The 25,641-nt window shown below is 41.4% G+C and overlaps 1 protein-coding gene across 6 annotated transcripts in view; it reads left to right on the forward strand.

The window, feature by feature from the left end:
* Positions 1–25,641, forward strand: part of ABLIM1 (actin binding LIM protein 1) — a 310,327-nt gene that overhangs the window by 135,696 nt on the left and 148,990 nt on the right. The gene's annotated exons all lie outside the window — the stretch shown is intronic.

Consider the following 25,641-nt stretch of genomic DNA (forward strand, 5'->3'; position numbering starts at 1 on the left):
ATTGAATGGCTATTTTAAAATAGCATTTTTTGTAGTTGCCTAAGAAAAATAATAACAAAAGCTTAGCTCCCCCTGTTTGGGGGAATATGCTTGCCTTCCAAATATGCACATAGTTGCTTTCAAAATCTTAAGCTCTTTTAGAGATTTAATAGATGCAGGTTTCATATAGATGCACACTTTCTTTTAACTATACAATTCTCGGTTTTCTGCAAAATGTAAATATTTGTAAGGAAGGGAAATGGAGACGTTGGATATGACCAACAGATATGGAGGTTTTTGAGTCCAAATCTAGTAGAATGTGCTCTCCACCTCAGGGTCCCTGAGCTAGAAGAGCTTCAGGACAAATTGATGGTTTTATTGAGCTGGCAAAGGCAGACGTCCAGCCTTCTAGTAATATTTTTTAACCCGGTCAGCCAATCCAGTAGCTTCCTACTGCCTGCCAATCAGACTAATGTTGCACACCCTTTTTCTCCTCTGCACATGAAGAGGGCTCTGAAGCCTGAGCAAACATGGTCAGCCAGCTAGAGATGTATGAGCACAATCATGTGTCCGCCAAAAATATTAGCAAATTGTCAAATATGTGCTTGCGTTTGTCTTGTTCCCGATTCCCAGTTCGATTTGTGCAAATTTATTAATTTTTGCAAATTTCCTCTGAGGACTGAATCATCCCCGCTTTAGTGTATGGAGGAAAGTTGCACAAATTTTTGCAAATCTCCCATTGGATCACTGCTTGATTTGCTCAAGTTTCCTGTTCACGCAGAACGAGCAGCGATCACAAATGCGAATAGGAATTAGGCACAAGATGAGTGGTGAACCAGTGTTCAGAGAATCCTAGTGATCTTGAACATTGCTTGTTCTCCCATTCCTAATCTCACCATAGTCCTTGCTCCTAACTCTGAGTTTCCCAGTTCAGACCCTGGAATCTCTAATACTCCTTTTCTTTGAAAAACAAAAATGGTCCAACCTGATGACTCAAAAAAGACAAGGTTCCCAGTAACAAATTCAGAACAAACACTCCAAATGCAAAGAGGCAAACAAAGCTGTACTGGACCAGTAAAATGCTTTTTTGCAAAGTTTATGCTACTGGATGGTGAATTAAAGTAAATTATTTCTCAAAACAGTCACATCAAAAAGACAATCAGTCAGTTTTTCAAACACAACAATATCAGTAAATATCTAAGACAAAACTCTCTTTTCTGCTCAGAGTAATTATTGCCTTTTGTTTGTAAGAACATAAACGAATTCAAGGCAATATTCGAAATGGGAAGACAAACATATGAACTATCGCCTTATGGGTTACATAGCACTTTTTATTCAGTCCCACCTACATTATGAAGTTAGTTGTTCCTCCCTTCACAGAGGCCGTTAGAACTACCCAGGGCAGGGCAGGGCCCACCATCCGGTGGAGTGATGTGGCTGCCTTAGGTGGCAGATGCTGGTGTGTGTGTTCGGGAGAGGGAGGCAGCGGCAGCAGCACCTGCCAGCCATTCCTCCCGCGCCCCCAGCCACTTCCCACCATCTGAGGACTGTGATCTGAGCCCCTAAACTAGCCTGCTGCCTCTTGCTGTCTCGTCACCAAATTATAAAGTGAAATTTAACTGCCAATCCAGTCAGCTTTTGTACATGGAATGGTGGGGAGAAGGAGGCACTTTCAGACCATAAAACTTGTTGGGCTGTCCCTGTGCCCTATGAGCAAGAGAGGAAGAAGCCAGCAAGGGAACTGTTATCATTTACTACCTCTTTACATGCACTTCTATTTATTTATTTAGTTCTATTTTTATCCTTTCCCGTTCGTAAAAATCCCAGGATAGGTAATAACAATATTAAAGACAATTAACAATCAAATACAAGAAATAAGCCTGTAATAGAGCCAATAGATAATCCACAGAGAAAAGAAATAATCAACAGCAGATCCAGTCCTATTCATTGCAGTGGTAACTAATTTTTCATAAATGCCCAGGTAAACAAATGGGTGTTGGCCTGGCACTGAAATGTTAGTAAAGTTGGCACAAAGCATTCCTTTTGGCTGAGGGCATTCCAAACTCAGAGTGCCACCACGGAGAAGGCCCTATCTCATGTTACCACCTGATGTGCTTTGTGTTGCCACCCAATGTGCTTTGGCAATATGTTATTGTTCTTATTGACCTTACGAATGCCACACTGGGACTAGAGATGTAAAATTTCTGGAAATTTTGAGGTCATGGGACAAAAACTGGGTTTTTTTTCTAGGTTTTTTCAGAAAAAAATGGAAATTTTGGAAAAATTGAAAAATAAGCAATAATTATTAAAGTCACTTTAAGACAGCCTTTTCCAACCTGGTGTCCTCCAAATATTTTGGACAGCATGGCCAACAGCATGGCCAATGGTCAAGAATGCTGGGCACTGTAGTCCAAAACATCTGGAGGACACCAGGTTGGGGAGGGCTGCTTTAGAAACATAAAGCAGGCTCTCTGTTCCTAAAGGTATTTTATGTACGACTCAGTTTGCTCATAAAATTGTCATTATATTTAAAAACTTTTAAAAGTAAGCTCAGTTAATAAATTTGTAATTATTGTCTGAATAGATTAGAACTACATTAAATGACTGCTACAGCATCAGAAACACAGAACTCTATAGAACAAAACCAAACTGTCAAGAATGCACATTTACTGTTAATGCACAATGGTAACTCTACTGACATGTTGGGAAACTGAGCATAAATGTCTATCAGTAAATTATACTTTAGATCCATAATTTTAATAAAGAATGAAAGAACTAACTATGCTAGAAATCTTACAGAGAGGATTAAAAAACATTTTTCTCTATGGCTTCATTATTTCCAGACATTTTACATCTCTAGTCTTTCTGTAAAAGTGATCTTATTTCATAGCTTTTAGAAATCATCTTCGGGGGAGTAAAGGTTGGGTATACACAAAGACTTTATATTAAATTCTAAAAGAAAATATTTCACAATCCAAAGCTGTTCAATTTTTCCAGTTTTTTGGAAAACAACAAAAATGGTCCGGGGGGGCGGGGGGGACGGACCCAATGGTTTATTTCTGAATTTGTTCAGTTTTTTTCCCCGAGCCTTTACTTTTTTAACTGGGACCCTTGTCAGATGAAGCATGGCCCAAATGGCTTTAAATAAATACAAAAAAAATACAATGGGGATAATTCAGTTCTCCACTACATAAATCATCTGCACTTTAGGAAATGGGTTTTCTAAAACTCTTTACTTAAATCTAGAGCAGCCGTCCCCAATCTGGTGCCCTCCAGATGTGTTATACTCCAACTCCCATCATCCACAGCCAGTGGGGAAGGCTGATCTAGAGTTACTTTTGAACATTTTTTACTTTGAACTGATGCACCTGCATGTCCTAAAGGAAGAAATACTGGAATCAAGGTTAAGTGGATGCCCTAGCAACCATCTGGAATGCGGTCAGACTGTTAGATCTTTTAACCTTTGCTCTGTCACCCAGATCCATCCAATAATTCAGGTGAGGAAAACAACACAGAAAATTGAGTTTTGTGCTGCAGTGGGGATGTCAGATAAAAGGACTGGAACATTGTGGCTTACAGAGTATTATACAAACAACATGAATTATAGTGTATCAAGGCTATAATATAACAAACAATTCTGGCATTTTAAAAGAAAGTCCCATCTGCTGTTTGCTGAAGAAAATAACATGACTTGACTGATGGTGGCAAAATGAGATGAACAAAATGTGTGGGTTGTGTGAGAGATAAAAATTGACTACAGTTTTCAGACAACCAGAATCCTAAATGTTATTCCTTTAAGACTGTCAAGTGAAGATTGTCATTTTTGTAGGAAAAAAGTATTTTCTGTTTACTAGAATATGAAAGGAGTTATATTTTATACTGCATATTTAGTTTGTAAAATACTTTGCAGTCTCTTCTTCATTCTATAACAACCATGTGAGGTAGTATTATCCCCAGAATGCAAATGTGTTAGTTAAGCTGACAAAATCTTCACCCAAGTTAATCCAGTATGTTTATGGTGGAGGTGGAACTTGACCTCAAAAGTCCCAGGCGTAAAGCTAACCATGTATACACTGAACCACTGTGGATTCAGTTAATACTGTAGTCACAGTTTCCTTGTTTAAGAAAAATAGAGCAAATTAGGCATTGAACAGGCAAATTAGGTGTTACATTGCACCCACCAGTACAATAGCAGCTTCCCCACTAACCAATGTTTTTATTAGCCTTCCTTTTAAATATAATTGATTTTTGTATGCTCTAAATAACAGAATAAAGCACTGAGCCCCTATAATGATTCATCTCCTAATGATAACGCCAGGATCATTAAAGTGTCTTCTTGACTTTCAGGTGTGTTAAAGGAACAAACAACTTGCTGGCCTCAAATGGCTTCTATCAAACACACATGGCTATCCAGCTAGTGTAATTAATTCCTCTTCCTGGTAGTCACTCAGCCAGTTTTTGGAATCCCAGAACTGACCTAAACTTGGTCCAGTGACTACAGATTTATACTAACAGCTATATACATTTCCAGTAACAATATACATATTGCTGGACTTGTGGGATGTTGAAAACTCCATTTTGTTCTGGTCATTAATGGATCCAATTAATGATTAGGCACTGTTCAACTGCATGTATAGGCACTATACGTATAGGCACTGCACCTGTAATCTATTAAAAGAGAAAGTTTTTATTAAAAGCAGCAGTAGAGATACCCATCACCAATGCGAAACACAGTTTACACTTGTTCCAGCTTCCCAGAACAAAGTAGAACATCCATGCCAGATAATAAACCAGTCTTCTGTAGCTATATTTCAAGAAATGGGACAAGAGTGTCTCTATTCTGTTTGTTTATTTATTTAAAATTATTTTTAGAGACTGCCTTTAAGGATGAAACCTTAGCATAAAGTGCAGCCTAACTTGGCCTACTTAGTCATTTTAGAATGAATTCTTATAGGGAAAGCACCTGGATTCTTACAGAGCAGCATGATATGTTGACTATCATATGATGATTATCACTACTACTGCTACTTTTGAAGGACCCTCATAATCAAATACTACTTAAATTGATTTCTTGGATTTCAGAACAACTATTGGTCTTGTGTGTCAAAAACGAGCAAGCTGACTCATGGGTAGGGCCTACTGGGTGACCACATCTTCTGACATCGTTGCACTCAACAAGAAGTATGGAGACTGTGGTTCATTCACAGCTCTTATGCCTCAGCGTGTGTGGTGATATTGTTATGATCGTGCTGTTCCTGTGGATATGGACAACAATAAAATTAAATAAAATGAAACAAGAAGGATGCTTTGGAAACAGGCTTAGATGGTCAAGGACCACAGTTTGCCTCTATATTTTATGCTTGTCATTCTTGTTCCATAAAGATTTACCTATGAAAGACCCTTCTATAATGGCAGTATGGTGTGTTTATACTAGGTAATATTTCAGTCAGATTTCCTTCTTGACTAAGCTGCTGTTGGATCTGTTCTCTTGGTGATTGTTAGATTGAAGTCCCTTCTTTTTTGTGTACTTCTTGATGGCAGATTTTTATGTGAAACATTAAAGCAATATAGCATCAAGACACACTGTCACTTAATAGTTTAGAGTCACTTCTCCCATATGGAATGAGTTTCTGGTGTTGAATGGCAGTAAGTGTGTAAACTTGATCAGGAATAATAAATCACACAGCTCTGGAACCTGCTCTAAGTGGACACACCATTGACATTTGCTTTGGCTGAGGCACCCAACACTGTTCCCACCCCTGGCCCTGAATAACCCCTCCCTTACTCAATTGTTGTTCCCCGACTGTATTGGTCATGTGGTGGTCCACCAGAAAAAGCTTTTGCACCTTATCCTTTGGCAGACACTTGCTCAGTTCAGTTCAGTTTAGTTTATTTCTTTAATTCAGTAGGCCCTTGTGTCTAAGACCTGTTCTGGCTTTTACGTCATACCTACCAGATGTGTCCATGGGAGGCTATTTTAAAACCTGAAATACAAATCAGTATTAATTTTATAGTGAAGCCAGATTCTTGCAATGCTCTTTCTCTTTACCATTCCAGTGCAGTTGTGACCATATAGCTCTTTTAAAAAGTACAACACAGTGAATGTCAGCACAGCTACCTTCCTGTTTTGATGGTATTTTTGCAGGCTTTGAGCTGCTGCCTTTCCTCAGCATTATATCACACATTTTATTTAAAAACATGCAGCAAAGCTAATACGACAGGACAATTGTGCTGTTTTTATGTGTATGTTAGGTTTGTATCCTACATTTCCTTGAAGGAGTTCAGGGAAGTGCACATGGGGTCTTCCATGCAGCTATTGGCTAAGCCCTAACCTGCTTAGATTCAGTGATGATCATCTTATGCATTCTGACCATTTCTTGGTCTACTGACACTGGGTCAGGGCTAGCATTAAAAATGAAATCCAGGAACAAAATCCATTACTGTGCATGTGGGAAGGGAACCCGCTGGGGTTTTCAGCTCTTCCTTCTTCATGCACCCTCAGTTATGGAATGCATGGTGCCCAACTGTTACCTGGAATGGGAGGCCCTTCTCCATCTCTCATAGCGTAGTCTAACAATCTTGCCATGTCTGTACAAGCTACTCATGTTCTGAGCATGAATAGTTTGCACGTGTGGAGCAGATACAAGATACCACTGTGGAAGGAGCATATGGGTCTTCCATTCAAGGCAATGTCTTGTCTGCATGGGGAGGAGAGAATGGATAGCACCCCAGGCTTTTTAAATATTTGGAAAGGCTTTTAAAATATCTGGGAAGGCCTTACAACTACTTCCAAGTGAGTGATTTATAGTTTAGAACATGACATTCCTTATCTCTTTCTAATCAACATGGAAAACAAAATTCCCTGGTGAGACTTCTCATCTAACTAATTATCCACTATGTTGCTAACCTTTGGCAATTCCCCCCGATTGTATTCTCTGAAAGGTTCACTTTCCCTGAAACCATGAGTGACTTTGATTTTGCCTGTTGCTTAATGTGAAAAGTACTGGATGATTTATACTGGTCTTTCTGCCACAGTGCAGGCAACACTGATATTTCACTACGTGATGCTGCTACTTTTGAAGTGGATATTGTTCTTCATCTAACAGACTTTTGTCATTTTGATGGTCCACACTGAATACAAGTGGAGAAATGTATGGGGAAATGTATGGAGGACTATAAAGTAGTTTGCAAGTTTGTGAAAAGATTACACACATTTCATTCCTTAGTGTATATGAAGGACAAGACACTAAGTAAAAATTACTCACCAGGATTAAAGGCAGCATCTTAGCTTTCCCATTCATAATGAAAAGTAACATTTTTAACCTGGCCTTCAACTCAGCTGGCATCTGTTCTGGAAACAGATCTGATGGTGGTTCCCAGTCCAATATTAAACTGGTAGTTTGCAAGCCTCATTCCTAAAGAGTTCAAACTAGAGCCTTACATGTCATATACTGCTTCACTTGTACATTGAAACCTGAATATAGGTTCTCAGAAGAAGTGTACCTTTCTGTGTCTTATACTGTGGCTTCCTGTCAATTAAATTCTTCTGAGGCAGACTGTCTGGCACCCCTGGGAATCTTTGGTACTTAGGAAGAGTATTGAATAATAACTTCAGAAAGATATGCATCATTTTCACTTCTACTGCATCATTGCATTAGAGGACATAATTAGATACATTTCATGGGGAAACAAATCTACCAGTGCAGACTCTGGGCATCTCATCAAACTTTGTAGGGGAAAAGTAAAGAAACCTGGCGTGGCAGTTGAAGATGTAACTTTGTTCTCTTAAATAGCCCACCTACTCTGCCCAAAGCCCTAGCCTCATTGTGTGATATGATTTGTGTCATGCTACAGTACGCTGGGGCTGCCCTTGGGTTGCATCCACTGTGGGAAGGGGAACAGATTTCCCCTTCCCCTGCAGTCCCCTGTGCTGCTCCAAATCTGCTCTGGAGGGTTGGGGGATCCTTTGGAGACAATTTGGGGTTCAGACAGGGGGCTGCAAGGGAGGAAAGGATGGGAAAACCCCATTACGTTAATTAGCTTTTGCTCACACAGGGATTGGATCCAACCCATAGACTGCTATCTGCTGTACCTCTTGCTGGAAAGCTCCTGACTCCTCTTGTAACCTGGACCAGATCTCCCATTTATCAATGGAAGAAAATACATTATTCTTCAGTATTGATGGTTCTTTGATTGTTGCCTGAGGAACGTTTATGTTAACTCTCTAACCTGTTTGCTGCACGCAAATATGCAGAATCCTGTTGTAACAATTGTTGAGGACCATGTCATGTTAAAGAGCGTTGAGGGCCATGTCATGTTAAAGAGCGTTGAGGGCCATGTCATGTTACAGAGTGGCAGATACTCTCCCCCCACCCCCCTCTACAGAGTAACAAAGGAGTTACAGGGACAGAGGAGGGGAGTTGCAACCGATCCTGTATCCCTGGGACATGCACCTGTATGATACTCACAGCGATAAATGCATTTGTGTTAGCAATACAGCTTGCATTTTTGGGGCCTGCAAGTAAATGTTTTGTTTTACACAATAAAAACATAATGGGTGAAACAGCCCATTTCTTCAGGAAATGAGATCACTCACTCACACAAAGAGATGTGTGCATGTGCACACATGGGTGCAGGTGTGCATGCATGTGCATGCGCGTGCACACACGCACATACAATCTTGGGGGAGGCAAATCTTAATGACTTCTATAGCTTGCTACTGGGACTGTGGGTTGTATCCAATGTTAGTCTAAAGTAAGTCCCATTAATTTCAGTGGGCATACTCTGTGTAGGACTAACATTGGCTTCAACCCATTATGTTAAAATTAAGAGTGTAGTGGCCTTTATAAATGGATCTACTTGACCAATTCAGTCATTAAAATGAATGAGATTCTTTACTGAAACACCTGGTACGAACAAACTATCCTAAAGTATTGCTCCTATGCGATCTCAGAACTTTCTACAGATACCTAGTCTTGCTTAAACATGCTCGGCAGGAGTTTATGTCCTACAAATCAAGAAGAGAAACCACTTTACATTCAGCCTTTGTCAGGCATGTCAGCTCGAAACCTGGGAGGTTTTAGTGCGTTCAGGTACATGAATGGTTGTCAGCCAGAGAGAATCCCACTTGGTGGTATCATGATAAAAAGTTCAGGCAAGGGATCTAAATGGAGATCAGAGCAGTGTCAAGACTGCAACCTGAGCCTGACCTCACTGGCGCTTCTTTCACTCAATGGAATTACTTTATTTATTTATCATGTGGCACATTCACATCGCGTTACAATAAAAACATAGAGCATAATAAATATGAAATATAAAATATAGACAGGATGATCACAAATGTATGTCTAGGTTACAGATACAGTTTTTTGCTTCAATTGTCACAGCCAGGAAATCAGCAAAGTCTCCGTTGTAGGCTTGGTTTTGACACTCTGTCACTATGTGTTGGATAGTTTGTTTCTCAGCCCCACAATCACAATTTGATGTTATTTTGCCCCATTTATAAAGGGCATCTGCACATCTATCATGACCCGTGCTTATTCGGAATTACTCTAATTTTGAGTGACGAATAAAGAGAAGAAGCCAGAAGCAGTAATTGGCATCTGCAATGAAAAAACAACCATGATGTGTATACTTTAAGGATCCACTGGTATAGGGCACAAAACAGGATCTGCAGTGTGCTTGATTATTGCCCCGTCCATAGTATGGTTTCTTAGGCCACCTTCACATGGTTATTTTAGTTTAACAACACTTAAGTGCAATCCTATGCATGTTTAGACAGAAAAAGTCCCACAACTCCCAGGACTTCTTTCTGTCTAAACATGCATAGGATTGTGCCCTTTATCTGTTTTTACTGAAGTCAGATGTAGACAGCCAGCCTTAAATGTAATGTATGTGATAAATATGGGTAACCTTCATCTGTCATGATTCAGGAGGGACTCCTGAGAATTCTCTGAGAATTCTCTGCAAGTTCAGAAAGACTGTGGGCCTTGTCAGCCCTCCATGATCCTCAGCTTTCTCTTTCTCTTTCTTGTGTGGAGGAGGGAAACAAGCAGTAGGAGTAGTTGGGAATGGCCGGTGCCGAGATGACCTCATTATTAGCTGAGCCAAACTTTGGAGAGGAGAGTGGCTTGCTCATGATAAATGCACCTTTTCTCAGCTACAGAAATGTATTTCTGAACCCTCCTTCCCTTAAGTGAGCCCCTTCCTCAAATACCACCAGATATTTATGGCTATTCATTCATATACAAAGCTGACAGGATGCCCACCTTCTCTTTTCCCTGAAACAAGAAACACTTATTTAAGGCACTAGAATCTGCTCTTAGAATAGCTGTCCGCGACTGTACTTTGTGGATATCCAAATCCTAGGACTCTTAAACATGTATGCTAAAAGTATACACAATCCACAGTCCAAGTTCACAGTGATATTCTACTCAAGAGACACAAAGTAAATAAAATAAGGCGGTACCTTTTATTGGATCAGTGCAGTCTTCCAAGCTGTTTGTAGATTTTATTCAAGTACAATTCAGAAAAGTAAAGGTAGTTGAGAACATAGTTACAAAACAATCAAGAGCAGGGTCACTTCATATGTTGCACTTTTTCCTGCATGGAAAACAGTTCTGCGTAGGAAGAAGCATGAAACTCATATGTGGATTACCATGTTGACCAGAACCTATATACTTACAGTTTAGAAGTGCTGGGATGTCCGAACCAAGCATATGCAGCAAAATAAAGACACATGGACATCTAAGTGTGGATTTAATATTTTTTGCTACACAAAAGTGGATGTTGTAATAGAAGAGCCTTAGCGTATCAGTCTGCCTGTAGTAACCAAAGTACTCTAATTACAAACCTTTACTAACCTTACTTGTAATTTCAAAAAGGGCTTCAGAGATGGTTAAAAAGATCTTAGTTAAGGTTAGCACCTCTGCACCTTCTGCCTCTCGAAGCCAAATATAGCCTAATTGGGGGCCTGAGTACAATGTGCTGACATCAACACATTCCACAGGGTCATGGCTTGCTACTAAATCCAACACTAGCTGGATAGTGGCTGTAGAGTTACATCTATTTGCTACAGACTGCAATAAGATTGCAGAGGGGCTGCAAGAAAATAGGCTCAAACCAGGACCACATGGGCAGAAAACAGAGCTCTTCGGGGCTTTATGTTGATGACCGTGTGCAAGATCCATCTAGTTCAGCTGTGAAAGTGGGCTGCCTTGAGTCCTCTGTTATGAATTATCATCTCCTCAAGCGTTCTGTCATGCTGCCCTTGAGCTTCTTGAGTGCTCCATTTGGTGATGCAGTTGGGATTGCAAGTCCTTTGCTCTCAGCAATTGTCTGACCATACTGTCCTCTGGAGCCATTCCCAAATGCCTCACAGTGTCCTTTTATCAGCCAGCCTTCACATTTTCAGAAATAGGGGTAAGTCATTGCTTCTTTGTCCCAGAATAGTAGGTGAAATCTGTAACACCTACCAGTGACTCATTCAGGCTGCAGTCACCATTTTGTCTGAGCCTGTGTCGCAGATCTTATGGCTGTAGGATCTGACCAAACTTTTGAACTTTTCTCTTACTTCCCCCATCCCTGGCCCAATCATCTAGCCTGATGAAGAGTTCTGGAAAATTCAAAACCTTGCACAAATAAAAGTATTGCCTACAAAAAGTATTGTAGATTTTGGATTCTGCCACCCCCTGGATTTTAGATATGTGTTTTCCCTTGCAAGGGAGCAGGAGTACCGATCATATAATGGTGGGATGTCTTTTATCTGCTCAAGGCAAGGAAAGTCCTGCAAGACATGTTGCCTGTTTTTGTATAGTTTTTGTTTGGGAGGTGTAAACTCTTGCTGAACAAATCTGGTCCCCTTAAGATAGATACCTGCCTAGAGAATACATACAATCAGGGCCAGAAATATTGGAACAAGGATAACTGTTTTGGCAGTTGGACTCTGTACACCACCACATTGAAGTTGAAAGGAAACACACCCAGATGGGAGCGAAGTCAGGACTTTCAGCTGTAATTCAAGGGGTTTGACAAAAGTGGGGCACTAACCATTCAGGAAGTACAGCCAATGGCATACACACACCCATCGTTGGTGGCAGATGGTCATAAAGATGAAAACTGACACAAAGAGTCCCCTTGGTTTAGAGATATCCTGTTAAAAAGTGCACTTTTGTTGTTGTTCAGTCGTTCAGTCGTGTCCGACTCTTCGTGACCCCATGGACCATAGCACGCCAGGCGTTCCTGTACTGCGCTCTCTCCCGGAGTGTGCTCAAGTTCATATTCATTGCATCGGTGATGCTATCTAGCCATCTCATCCTCTGCCGTCCCCTGCTCCTTTTGCCTTCAATCTTTCCCAGCATCAGGGTCTTTTCCAGTGAGTTTTCTCTTCGCATTAGGTGACCAAAATATTTGAGCTTCAGCTTCAGTATCTGTCCTTTCAATGAGCACTCAGGGTTGATTCCTTTAGGATGGACTGATTTGACCTCCTTGCAGTCCAGGGGACTCGTAAGAGTCTTCTCCAGCACCACAGTTCGAAAGCATCAATTCTTCGGCGCTCAGCCTTCCTTATAGTCCAGCTCTCACAGCCATACGTTACTACTGGGAAAACCATAGCTTTGATTAGACGGACCTTTGTCGGCAAGGTGATGTCTCTGCTTCTGACTATGCTGTCTAGGTTTGCCATAGCTTTCCTCCCAAGGAGCAAGCGTCTTTTAATTTCATGGCTACAGTCACCGTCTGCGCTGATCTTGGAGCCCAAGAAAATAAAATCTGTCACTTCTTCCATTTCTTCCCCTTCTATATGCCAGGAAGTGATGGAGCCAGATGCCAGGATCTTCGTTTTTTTAATGTTGAGTTTCAAACCAGCTTTTGCACTTTCCTCTTTCACCCTCAACAGGTGGCTCTTTAGATCCTCTTCGCTTTCTGCCATTAGGGTGTTATCGTCTGCATATCGGAGGTTGTTGATAATTCTCCCGGCAACCTTAATTCCGACCTGTGATTCATCCAACCCGGCGTTTCTCATGATGTACTCTGCATATAAGTTAAATAAGCAGGGTGACAATATGCAGCCTTGTCATACTCCTTTCCCAATTTGGAACCACTCGGTTGTTCCATGTCTGGTTCTTACTGTTGCTTCTTGACCCTCGTACAGGTTTCTCAGGAGACAGGTAAGGTGGTCTGGTACTCCCATCTCTTTAAGAATTTGCCACAGTTTGTTGTGATCCACACAATCAAAGGCTTTAGCATAGTCAATGAAGCAGAAATAGACATTTTTCTGGAATTCTCTTGCTTTCTCCATGATCCAGCAAATGTTGGTGATTTGATCTCTAGTTCCTCTGCCTCTTCGAAACCCAGCTTGTCCTTCCAGTAGTTCTCAGTTCTCATGCTGCTGAAGCCTAGCTTGTAGGATTTTGAGCATCACCTTGCTGGCATGTGAAATGAGCGCAATTGTGTGGTAGTTGAACACTCTTTGGTGTTGCCCTTCTTTGGAATTGGAATGTAAACTGACCTTTTCCAGTCTTGTGGCCACTGTTGAGTGTTCCAAATTTGTTGGCATATTGAGTACAGCACTTTAACAGCATCATCTTTTAGGATTTTAAATAGCTCAGCTGGAATACTGTCATCTCTGCTAGCTTTGTTGTTAGTAATGCTTCCTAAGGCCCACTTGACTTCACTCTCGAGGATGTCCGGCTCAAGTTCAGTGACCGCACTATCATGGCTATCAGGGACATTAAGATCTTTCCTGTATAGTTCTTCTGTGTATTCTTGCCACCTCTTCTTAATCTCATCTGCTTCTGTTAGGTCCCTGCCTTCTTTGTCCTTTATCATGCCCGTCTTTCCACAAAACGTTCCCTTGAGATCTCTGATTTTCTTGAAGAGATCTCTAGTCTTTCCCATTCTGTTGTTTTCCTCGATTTCTTTGCATTGTTCATTTAAGAAGGCCTTCTTGTCTCTCCTTGCTATTCTCTGGAACTCTGCATTCAGTTGGATATATCTTCCCCTTTCTCCCTTGCTTTTTGCTTCCCTTCTTTCCTCAGCTACTTGTAAAGCCTCATCAGACAGCCACTTGGCTTTCTTGCATTTCTTTTTCTTTGGGATGGATTGAGTTGCTGCCTCCTGAACAATGTTACGGACCTCCGTCCATAGTTCCTCAGGCACTCTGTCTATCAGGTCTAATCCCTTAAATCTATTCCTCACCTCCACTGTATATTCATCAGGGATATGATTTAGGGATATGATAAACCTGAATGGTTTAGTGGTTTTCCCTACGTTCTTCAATTTAAGCTGAAATTTTGCAAAAGCAGCTCATGATCTGAGCCACAGTCAGCTCCAAGTCTTGTTTTTACTGACTGTATAGAGCTTTTCCATCTTTGGCTGCAAAGGACATAATCAGTCTGATTTCAATATTGACCATCTGGTGATGTCCATGTGTAGAGTCGCCTCTTGTGCTGTTGGAAAAGAGTGTTTGCTATGATCAGCGTGTTCTCTTGGCAAAACTCTATTAGCTTTTGTCCTGCTTCATTTTGTACACCAAGGCCATGCCTGCCTGTTATCCCAGTGATTTCTTGACTTCCTACTTTAGCATTCCAATCCCCTATGATGAAGAGGACATCTTTTTTTGGTGTTAGTTCTAGAAGGTGTTGTTGTAGGTCTTCATAGAACCGATCAACCTCAGCTTCTTCGGCATCAGTGGTTGGGGCTTAGACTTGAATTACTGTGATGTTGAATGGTTTGCCTTGGATTCGTACTGAGATAATTCTATCATTTTTGAGATTGTACCTCAAAAAAGGTGGGTGCACCCATTGTAAAAGGGTGGGTGCTTTTCCCACCCTTTTGTTGACTATGAGTGCTACTCCATTTCTTCTAAGGGATTCTTGCCCACAGTAGTAGATATGATGGTCACCTGAATTAAATTCGCCCATGCCTGTCCATTTTAGTTCACTGATTCCCAAGATGTCAACGTTCAGTCTTGCCATCTCATGTTTGACCACCTCCAGCTTACCTTGATTCATTGATCTTACATTCCAGGTTCCTAAACAATATTGTTCTTTACAGCATCGGATTTTCTTTTCACCACCAGACACATCCACAGCTGAGTGTCCTTTCGGCTTTGGCCCAGCCGCTTCACTCTTTCTGGCGGTACTTGGAAATACCCTCTGCTCTTCCCCAGTAGCATATTGGACACCTTCCGACCTGAGGGGCTCATCTTCCGGCGTCATGTCTTTTAGCCTTGTGATACGTTCCATGGGGTTTTCTTGGCAAGAATACTGGAGTGGGTTGCCCTTTCCTTCTCCAGTGGACCACATTTTGTCAGAACTCTCTGCCATGACCTGTCCGTCTTGGGTGGCCCTGCACGGCATAGCTTATGGCTTCACTGAGTTACACAAGCCCCTTCGCCACAACAAGGCAGTGATCCATGAAGGGGAAAAAGTGCACTGGGGGGGATCAACTTCCAGTTGGGACCAATGTCGCTCTGGCAGCTTCCCACGGGGCTCTGTGGGAGCTTTCTCAAACAGCTTTTTAAAAGGTTGAAAAACCTTTTCATCTCCCCGCCGGAATGGAAAGGCAGGGCAAGGCAAGCAAGCTTTGGACAACATCTTGGAGAAAGGTAACTCCCAAACGATAGTGGGGGGGGGGGCTGGATGCCAGGATTATCTCCTCAGAGCTTTACCAATGCAAAAAGTTGTACTGAGACTCCTATTTTATAGGAGAAATGAGGGCTGACGTCTCCCATATAATACATGCTTTAAGAAATATCAACAACATTTGAGGGATGATTTTAACAATATTTGAGAACATCTGAAGACCTGTAAGATCTGCTTGAGAGAAACATGCCTGTACTGAGGAGAAGAAAGGAGCTCGCATCTACTCCCCCCGAACCTTCTGTGTCAAAAATGTCAAGAAGAGAAGATATAGGTGAATTATTTACGCTGATAAAGACCTTATCTTCGCAATTTACAGAGCAAGTCAAGAGGTTGGATTTAATCCAAAATTCCATCACCGCTCTGATGGAGCGCAAGGAGCTATAGATTTGATTAATGCATCACGGCAAAAAAGGGAATCGAAAATTAATGAGCTTCAAGACCGTGTGGCTGGAAACGAAACCACGACACAAATTTATTTTAAAAACACCTCTGATCGAATCTCTCAACTGGAGGCCTTCACGAAGAGATCCAATTTTGGGGATTAAAGATTTCCCTAATAATGTAAAATTGCTTGTTTTTGTGGATAAACTTTTGCATGAAATACTCCCTATTCCATCTGATTATTTACTTGATATTGAGCAGACATTTCGTGTGCCAAATGCTAAAGGGAGTGATTACACCATCATAGCTCAATTTGCAAAAGTCTCCACAAATAATTTTATCCTGCGTTTGGCTAGAGAGGCACAAAGCCTTTCCTGGAAAGAAGATAAAGTTATGCTATTTCCAGACTACATTAAAGAGGTGGTGAATAAAGGAAGGCAATTTATCAAAGCAAAGAACTTGGCAAACAAATGAATTTACAATACTACTTAAAATATCCTGCTACTCTCTGTATTGTGTCTGAAGGTCAGATGAAGAAGTTTCAAAATCATGAAATGGCGGAGGCTTGGCTGAATGTAAAAAAGCATGAGAACTTTGTTACAACCCCGTGAATTGGAATCTTTAAACAAGCTTTGTTAATTGTTTCTATTTAGTCTATTTGATCCAGGCTAACTCAGAAGATAAATTATTATATATATATATTTGCTTTCTATCATTTCTTACTTTTTCTTGTTTTTTCTTGCTTTTATTTTAAAATAGATAATATATCTAGTATAAAACATATTACTGAATGTTGGTTTATATTAAGTTTTATTGTTATATAATATATGTATGTATGTATATATGTACATATATAATTATTATTACTAATAATACTAGGCTTTTGGGAATGAATTCTAGACCTCTTTTTTGATATAAGATTGATGATATGATATAGAAATGTAAGGTTGTATACTAAATTGTAAGATTGCTAAGGTTATAGATATAGTCTTTAAAATAGAATGACATGGGGGCCGGGGAGTGTTGGAGCTTAAATTCAATTCGTTAGGGGGGAGGGAGAGGGAGGGGGAGCGATGGGGAAGGAATTTTCTTCTTTTTTCTTCGCTTCCTTTCCTTCTCCCTTTTCCCATTATTTTTTTCTCTTTCTCTTTCTTTTTCTCTTTTTGTTATTGTGGTGTCCTCATCATATTGCTGGGAAATTGAAGCATTGATGAGGTTGCTGGTAATTTCATTCATATAAAATAAATAAAAATATATTCAAAAAAAAGAAAAGAAAAGTGCACTGGGCAGATTCTTTAAAGCTGGAGGAAAAATGCTTCACAGGATTATCATTGCTAGAAAGTTGCGGGGGGGGGAGGCAGAAGTGTGGTTGAAATCCCACGTTTGTACATTAATTGCAAGTGCAGCCATGCTTAATCTACTGGATCTAATCTGTCTGTATCTCAGACTGGAAGTCACCTGCTATAGCAACATTTGGGTGGGGGCAGATGGTTTTATCTTCCTTGTTGACTCTTGCTGTTGGCAAGATGTTAGGAAGCTAAAATTGTTCAGTTCTTTTCTTATGTAACACTTGTGGGGGATGGGGAGGTGTATGCCCCGGGCATGGGCTGCTAAGGTTTGGAGATGATGATAAGCCAGATCCAGGTTTGCTTACAAGGAGACTTTATTGAGTACTTACAGCACACAGGTGTACCCAATGGTTGGGTCAGACAGCTTCTCTGAACCCAGAGCCATGGGGTAAAATGGGTTTTATACCATACACGTCAGCAGTGAGGCAGCATGACAGAAGCAAGCATTAATTAGCGTTCATTTGTAACTTTCCCAGCATAGGCTAACAGTAGGGATGTACGAAAGTCACTTACCTTTTCGAAGGGTGACCTTCGCGGTGGGGGGGAGGCACTCCGTCCCTCCCCCCGAAATTATCTCTGGCCAGCTCCGCTCCGTGGAGATTCCGTGGAGCCACCAGCTGGGGCCGCCCGCAGCAGGGACGCAAATGGCAGCGGCCGTAGCTGCCGCCATTTGTGTCCCTGTATTTTGTTGTGATAGGCTATGTAAATATTTACGTAGCCTATCACGGCAAAAAAACAAACAGCAAACGCAAATGGCGGCGGCTACAGTGGCCGCTATTTGCGTTCCCTTTTTTTTGCCGTGATAGGTTAAGTAAATATTTACATAGCCTATTACGGCCAAAAAAAAAAGGGAACTCAAATGGCGGCCACTATGCCATTTGTGTTTCTTTTTTCTTTTCTTTTTTTTGCAGTAATAGCCTACATAAATATTTACGTAGGCTATCATGGCAAAAAAAAAAGGGAACGCAAATGGCGGCCGCCGTAGCCGCCACCATTTGCGTTCCCTTAGTTTTGCCGCAAATGGTGTCCCTGTGTTAGCCGTGATAGGCTACGTAAGTATTTACGTAGCCTATCACGGCTATATGGAAGAAGCGAATGGCGGCCGCAGACGTGGCTGCCATTCGTAATGCAGCACAGATGGCAGCAGGTAGGTGCTCCGTTCTGGGCTCATTTCGCAGGGTGGTGGGGTGAGGGGCTTTGTTCCGCCATGGATTTCAGGGGGCCGAATGCACTGGTATTCGGCCTCACCAAGATCCGTGGCGGAATTCTCTGACATCCCTAGCTAACAGTACTTGTGCAGAGGTAAAACAATCAGAACTTTCCCAGCACAGCCACCTGTAGCTCGGCATAAACATAGCCTCACTTCTCAGGCACATCCCAGGCCCTGATAAGATACTAGCTGTCGTTAGCATGGAATGTGCTGAGGCCGCGCTATCAACCTTTGACTCATCTCTCATGCTCAGAGGCTCACTAGCAAGGAAATTGCATTTATAATGAACCTAAACCAAGCATTATGGATATCTAGGCCCCTCCAAAACTATAGGTGACTTGGTTACACTCCTGGGGCCATTACAGAGGGATGTTGTTACCTATTGTTCTCTCCTTGGTCTCCCCTATCCTGCTTGGTATGTCAAAGTATATGAGGCTCCTGGTTTATGAGGCTGTTGTTTTGGTTCTGTATTGTATAACAAACTAGGGTTTGGTGGCTGTTCATTTGAGAGCCACAACTTCCAACCTTACCTTTTTTTTCTACTCTCCTTGGACTGCTTCTTGGAATTACTGTCATGACACAAAATACTTGCACCTGTGCCTATTTGCAAATGAGTCATATGCAGAGGATTCCAAATATGCACATCAGCATAGCACAGCCTACCCAGTGGACACCAACCCTGTGCTGCAATTTTTGTCATAGGAGCGGCTTTCAGGACTTCAAATATTGACTCTGTTTTGTTCAGAAAGTGTCGCAAGCATTGGACAAGTCTCTTCTTTTTAAATGTCACATGGTTCACATTTAAGTTAACCTTTATTTTATTTCAGTTTTTACTGTGATAACATCTGGAGGCTCCATTTTAGACCAGGGACACATGGTGCTTAATATTGCATGCGTAACAAAGCATACAGTGTAAATAAAGGCAGAGACAGAAAGGCAATGGCCCATTTTAAAGACATAAAAAATTGAGACAGGAATTTATGAGCACTGCCACAAAAAAGAGGGCCATGGGAGGATTAGAAATGTGCATTTCTCTGCTTTATTTTAAGCCATACTATACTATTGTATTTTACTTAATCTATTATTGTAGTTTATCAAATTATATGATCTGCTTATAGATCATTATAGCTGTCAGATCCTGCTTATAGCTATAATGGGAAAGAAATGATAATGTTGCTGAAGTTATTAATGTAACATTCCTATCGTATTGCTGCTTGCTCAGGAAATTGGACCCCCAAAATCCAAGATTACACAGGATAATTTGGTATGTCTCTTATTTCAGTGTGGTTGGCAGCTTCTCACTGCACAGCAGTAACTCAGCAAAGATATAGAGCAGTTCAGATGACCTTTAGGACAGATGGACCAGAATAATAGTTTGGTATCCTAGGAAACTCCCTTAAACCGAGTCAAACCATTGGTCCCTCTAGCTCAGTACTGCCTATACTGACTAGCAGCGGCTCCCCAGGGTTTCAGATGGGGGTGTTTCCCATACCTAGAGATTCCAGGGATTGAACCTGGGACCTTTTTGCATGCAAAACATGTGCTCTACCACTGAGTTCTTGGTCCTCTAAAGACTGATTCAAATGACCATTTTGACTTATTAGAACTAGATTAATGTGTTTGTGGTCATGAGATTTCCCTGAATAGGGATCACTGAAGGGAAGCAGTTGTAATGTACTAGAACAGGAATGGGCAACTTCAGGTGGTCTGGGGGCCAATTCCCCCTGGACTCTCCTGTGGGCTAGACTTTTGCTGTGGTGGCAGCAGAAAAAAAATAAAATAATCATTGGCTTGAAAACAAGCTAAATTTGTCCTGAATAAGCATCTGTAGCAGTTTGCTGCCTATTTTTAATGCAATTTTGGAGGGCAATGGGGGACAGGCAGGGGCTGCACTGGGGGTGAGGGCAGAAACCACATGCAGCCCAAGAGCCACATATCGCCCTCCCCTGTACTAGACAAAGGCTAGGTTTCAGTACATGAACTTGCCCTCCCATGTATTTCACTTTTGATCAGAAAGCTCAAATGAACTCTTGTAAAGAACTCCTTTCACACTTCACTTTGTCCTTGTGCCATGTCCATGATACACAAGCTTCTGCTGCCATTTTTTTCTGCAGTCACTGGATTTTTCAGCCCTGGAGTGTGCATAACATTCTTAGAATTTATCACATCTTCGATAAATGTGTGAGCGTATTCAGTTTGTTATTGATCATACAAATATTTTTTGTTCCATAGGAAACTTACTGAAAGATGACTGTAAAAAGTTTAGTCCTAGTAGTTCATAAACAAGAAAAATTAATAGTAAGTATCATTCCATGCATAGTTCTGGGACTATAACCTTTCTCACCAAGATCACATTTCCATGACTTCAGGTGTTTTCCAGTGCATTACACATGTCTATAAGATACAGTCCTGCAGAAGGACAAAGCCTTCCCATAGAATTCATATAGTTCTTCCCTACTGATCTGGGCTGTCAGTCATATATTAAATCTATGTTTTGTAAACAATGTATGATCCAGTGAAACAACATTCAAAATGTTCTCAGTTTTGAATGTTGATTTTTGCCACTGTGTGCCAAAAAGAAAAGAAAAAGATGGATATACTGTGCATTGCACAAAGCTGAGTCTTCTTACATACTTACATTAATTTAAAAATCCTGACAGCTTCAAATCCCAGAGGGGAAAAAGACTGGACTTTTATGCAAGCAAAAAGAAAATTAACACTGTTAGAGGAACTGCTCAGAGTTATCTGCTCCGGAGAGCTGGGGGCAGGGGCAATGAGCCTCCCAAACCACATAACATTTCTGAAATATTAATTGTTTTGAAAGTAACATCAGCCGTCCATAAAATTCCTTAAATGGGACATGCACTTCAAAAGAAATTACTGCTGCTCGCCTGCTCTAATACATGTGATAGTAAAATCTTTTTCTATTTATAAAGCTATGCCTCTGCCATACTCAGCGTGAACTGAATGTGGGGACACGGCTGTTAAAATCCAGTTCTAGCCTAGAGAGAAGTGTAGGAAGGAATTGGATTCATCTGTGTGGTATGTTGGCCCACTGTTATAAATTTAGACTTAATGTCCAAATTTATAACAGTGGACTGCTATGTAAAGTTCCTGGATTTTACCTTTCTGAAACCAACACCACTGAATCCCCTCATCAAGAACACGCGCTTCACGACTATGTTTAATGAGGATTTTCCAACCCTGAGAGGCTCTAAATTTGGATGGATTTCATCTTCTGTCATCCCTCTAACTCCCTTCATAGCCTAGAGCAGTGATCAACCTACACTGGGCACATAGCAATGTGTAATCCAAATGAGGAAGAAGTGTATATAGAAGGCAGTCTATATTTCCATCCTCTTTTTCTTTCTAAAATCGATTTTAGAAATCTGAGTTTTTATCAGTACTTAAGGCATTGTATTGAAGCCAGGAGTCTTTATGGGAGAGTTATGACGGCTGATTGGATCTGGACAAGAGGTCTTCTGATGCAAGTAGAGCTGGCCTCCAGAGACAACATGGTAAACCTGGCCTCCAAGCAGTAGCATCAGACACAGTCCCATGTGGCCATCAAGTCTACTCAATGGGGCAGGCTGGCTGCTTTTTCCTGAAAAACAGGGGGCACCCTGAGTTTCTTCCGTCATTTGTACTCATGAATGACTTGAGCCCTCCTAGTGGCAATGATGGAGCTGACAGCAAATGTCAACTCTGCTCCCTATTATTCTCCTCCCAGAGGCTCCCAGGGAAGGGAACATTGTTGTTTTGAGATATGAAATTGGAGGCTGTACCTTGCATGCATCCAAGATAATGGAGCTTCTATGGAATGGTATGATATGCCCTTCAAACTTGCAGCATTTTACAGGGGTCTTAATTTTTTGTAATGCAACCTTTAGAGGAGACCCTGCTTTCTTCAGTTTGTAAGGCCTCAGTTAGAGGAAGACTCCCAGTTAGGGATGGATGAATCTATTAATTCTGGTTTATCTCCATTTCTCCTCTTTAGGGAGCAATCCTATGGCCACTGGACACTGTCTAGAGGGCCATAGGATATGCTCTTTTCCGGGAACTGACCTCAGAGCCCATGCTCCGAGGTCAGTTCCTGGAAAACTGACCTCTCCCCTCGTCTGTGCTGCCTCAGAGGCAGCATGGAGAAGCCCCATCCTCCGCGCTTGTAAGAGGCGCATGGAGTGACTGAAAAGGGGCATGGTTGGGGGGCATTCCAGGGCAAGGAGAGCGGAGCTGCGTATATGACACATCCAATGTGTCATATGACAGCTCCCTCTCCCAGCCGGGCCCCCGCCGCTAGACAGCTGAAAACGGCTGTCTAGAGAAAAACAGCAAGGCAGGAGAGGCGTGGAGGGAATGATCCCCCCATGCCTCTCCTGCCTTGCTTTGGATAGGTTGGCGGTCGGAGGCGGCTGCCTATCTAGTTAGGATTGTGCCCTTAGAGTCTTAAGTTTGGTGCATCCTGAACTCAGATTTTTTTTTTACAGTTTGCATGAAAATGCATACGTATTTTTGTGCACATCTCTCCTGATACATGCATTTTTGTATGCAATTTTGCCTAATATGCAGATTTTTTGTGAACATCCTAATACAATGCATTTTTAGTATTTTTTCATCACTATATATGCATTTTTGTGTACATTTTGTGTATTTCCCAAAAATATACACATTTCTGTATGCATTTGGAGCTGGGGGGGGGACTCCATTGCAAGATTCGAATTTTGGAGGATAACAGTGTCAGTTTGTGTATTGATTTAAAAGTTTGAAATCCGTACGGAACAGATTTCTCCCCCATCTCTACTCCCTGTGCCTCTGAGCCTGCGCATGGTGAATCCAGCCACCTTTGCCAATGTTATAGGAGAGTAGAGGAAGCTTCCTCTTTTCTGGTACACCTGTGTAGCAGAGGGCTGAGGAGCATGTCCCTCTTTCTCCCACTGCCCTGCCCTCTCCTACACAGTCCTGGCCAGCAAGTTTGGGCATGCAGTAGAGGAGGATCCAAAAGTATCCAATACTTCCTGCCTTGCAGCAACTGTAAGTCTGTCAACCACACTGACACCACTTTAGTGGTAAAAAGTTCCTTTCCCACCCTGCAACAGCGCAAGATGGAAAAGCACGAAACAACATTTGTTAACTTTGAGCATTTTTTGAGCTGTTGTGGTTATATGATCTGCTAAACTTGAGGCTGCAGTTGTGAATCATGTGCTAAAGCAAGCAGATTATAAAGCAGCCATTTCACTGCTAACATTAAAATTACGTAGGATCAGAAATTAAGTTTTAATGCTATATTTATTTTATTTAAGGCACTCCTTAATTATTATTGGTATGCCTGTCTCTGAAACGAGCCCCAAACAATATGTTACTGTGCTGCAGGTAGGCCAAACGTAACACTGGAATGCGTAACATAGAAACAAATGTGTAAAGTAGCAACCATTTGAAAATGTGTTTCATCTTTCAGGGACAGAGCAATTTCTGCTAAGTCTGTCTTTAGCTATCAACATGAAGGATTACATTTCATATTTGGGGGAACGGTGAGCTGCATATATTAAAAAAAAACCCTCCTTCTGGTGGAAAACTTGAGCTAGACCGAATACAAAGTAGAGCAGAGTGTGAACCTACCTACTGCTTGTGGGTTTCCCACACCGTTGGCCACTGGGTGACCAGAATGCTGGACTGGATGGACCCTTGGTCTGCTCTGATACAGCATGGCTCTTCTTATGTTTTTCAGGCCCAGAGAAAAGGTTGTAGGACGGAATTACTCCAGTGTATACTGACATTGAATTGCGTTATTATCATATTTATTTTAAAACAAAATTATGTATGTATTGAAAATTGAATTTACTTTGGCTTTCCAGCTCAGATAATGGTCATGACATTAAAGGATAATGAGGGCTTCTTAAAGCTAGTTGGATGCAGTGTATTCTGCAGTGCATCTAACAACGCATTGCAGAACGCAATGTATAGCAAATATATTGGTACAAACTCCTATTGCCCATTATAAAAGAATGATGGCATATGCAGGAGCCAGTCTTGGCTAATCAGAGAAATCTTGTCCAATAGGTGCAGAATAAGTTGAGTACTATACATTGTACTGTGTACATTCTTTAAGTCAAATAGGCCAGCATTATTCCAGATCATCTTGTGACCAGAGATGACAGTGTCATCGTTGTGAAGTAGCTTAGGGTTATATAGCTAAAGGATTACTATGAATGAGGCTACTGAAATCACCCCACTAAGAGCCTAACAGAGATGATCTCTTGAAGTAAAAGGCAGGAGTGCATTTGCTCATTGTGAAGTTAAGCTCCCAGTTCATCAGAACACATGGTTCATCTAGTCCAGGGTTCTGTTTTCAGACATGGCCCACTAAATGCCTCCATCTTTCAACAGGATATATAGCTATTTATATTACCTACAGAGAGGACATGTTTTTTTGTGAGGTGAATAGTATTAGGTGACAGGGAGGAAACAATTATTTGCCCTTAGTTGTCAGCTGTCTTTCAAGTCAGGAGGATTATTGTAGGAACTTCCTCACTATATGCAGAGTTGTTAATAAAAAATGTGATGACAGACATTAAGAACTGAATGCTTCAGAGGGATAACTTTGATAAAACAGAGGGTAGGTAAAATGGGTAATAATACATATGGAATCCTTCAAGAGAGAAGAGTTCATGGATAGACTGTAGAAGTCTGGTTCAAATTTCAGGAACAGGCTTAGAACAACCGGGAAGTTATAGTAGAGACTGTGCTGCACTTCTGAATCTGTAAAGTCAGAATGATGGGAATTCACCTTACAGGGTTGCTGTGGTTGTGATCCTGTACACAGTCACCTGGGAGTAAGTCCTATTGAACTGAGTAGACATGTGTAGCACTGTACTGTGAAAGGATGAATGAGATATAGATAGCAAGCAGTGCATATACTAAAAGTATTATGTGAATGGTAGATAACTGATCAGTTCCTGAAGGGCTGGGTAGCTGAACACCAGTTGCTTTAATTAGACCTAGGCATATTTCCTGGTATGCTTGAAAATAGATCGCAAAGCAACAAGGCTGAATTCTGTCTGTTGGCTTTATTTTGACTGAA

The sequence above is a fragment of the Heloderma suspectum genome, chromosome 3, assembly GCF_057233095.1.
Source record: "Heloderma suspectum isolate Gila_16-S chromosome 3, 16-S_ref, whole genome shotgun sequence".
In the NCBI taxonomy this organism is placed as follows: domain Eukaryota; kingdom Metazoa; phylum Chordata; class Lepidosauria; order Squamata; family Helodermatidae; genus Heloderma; species Heloderma suspectum.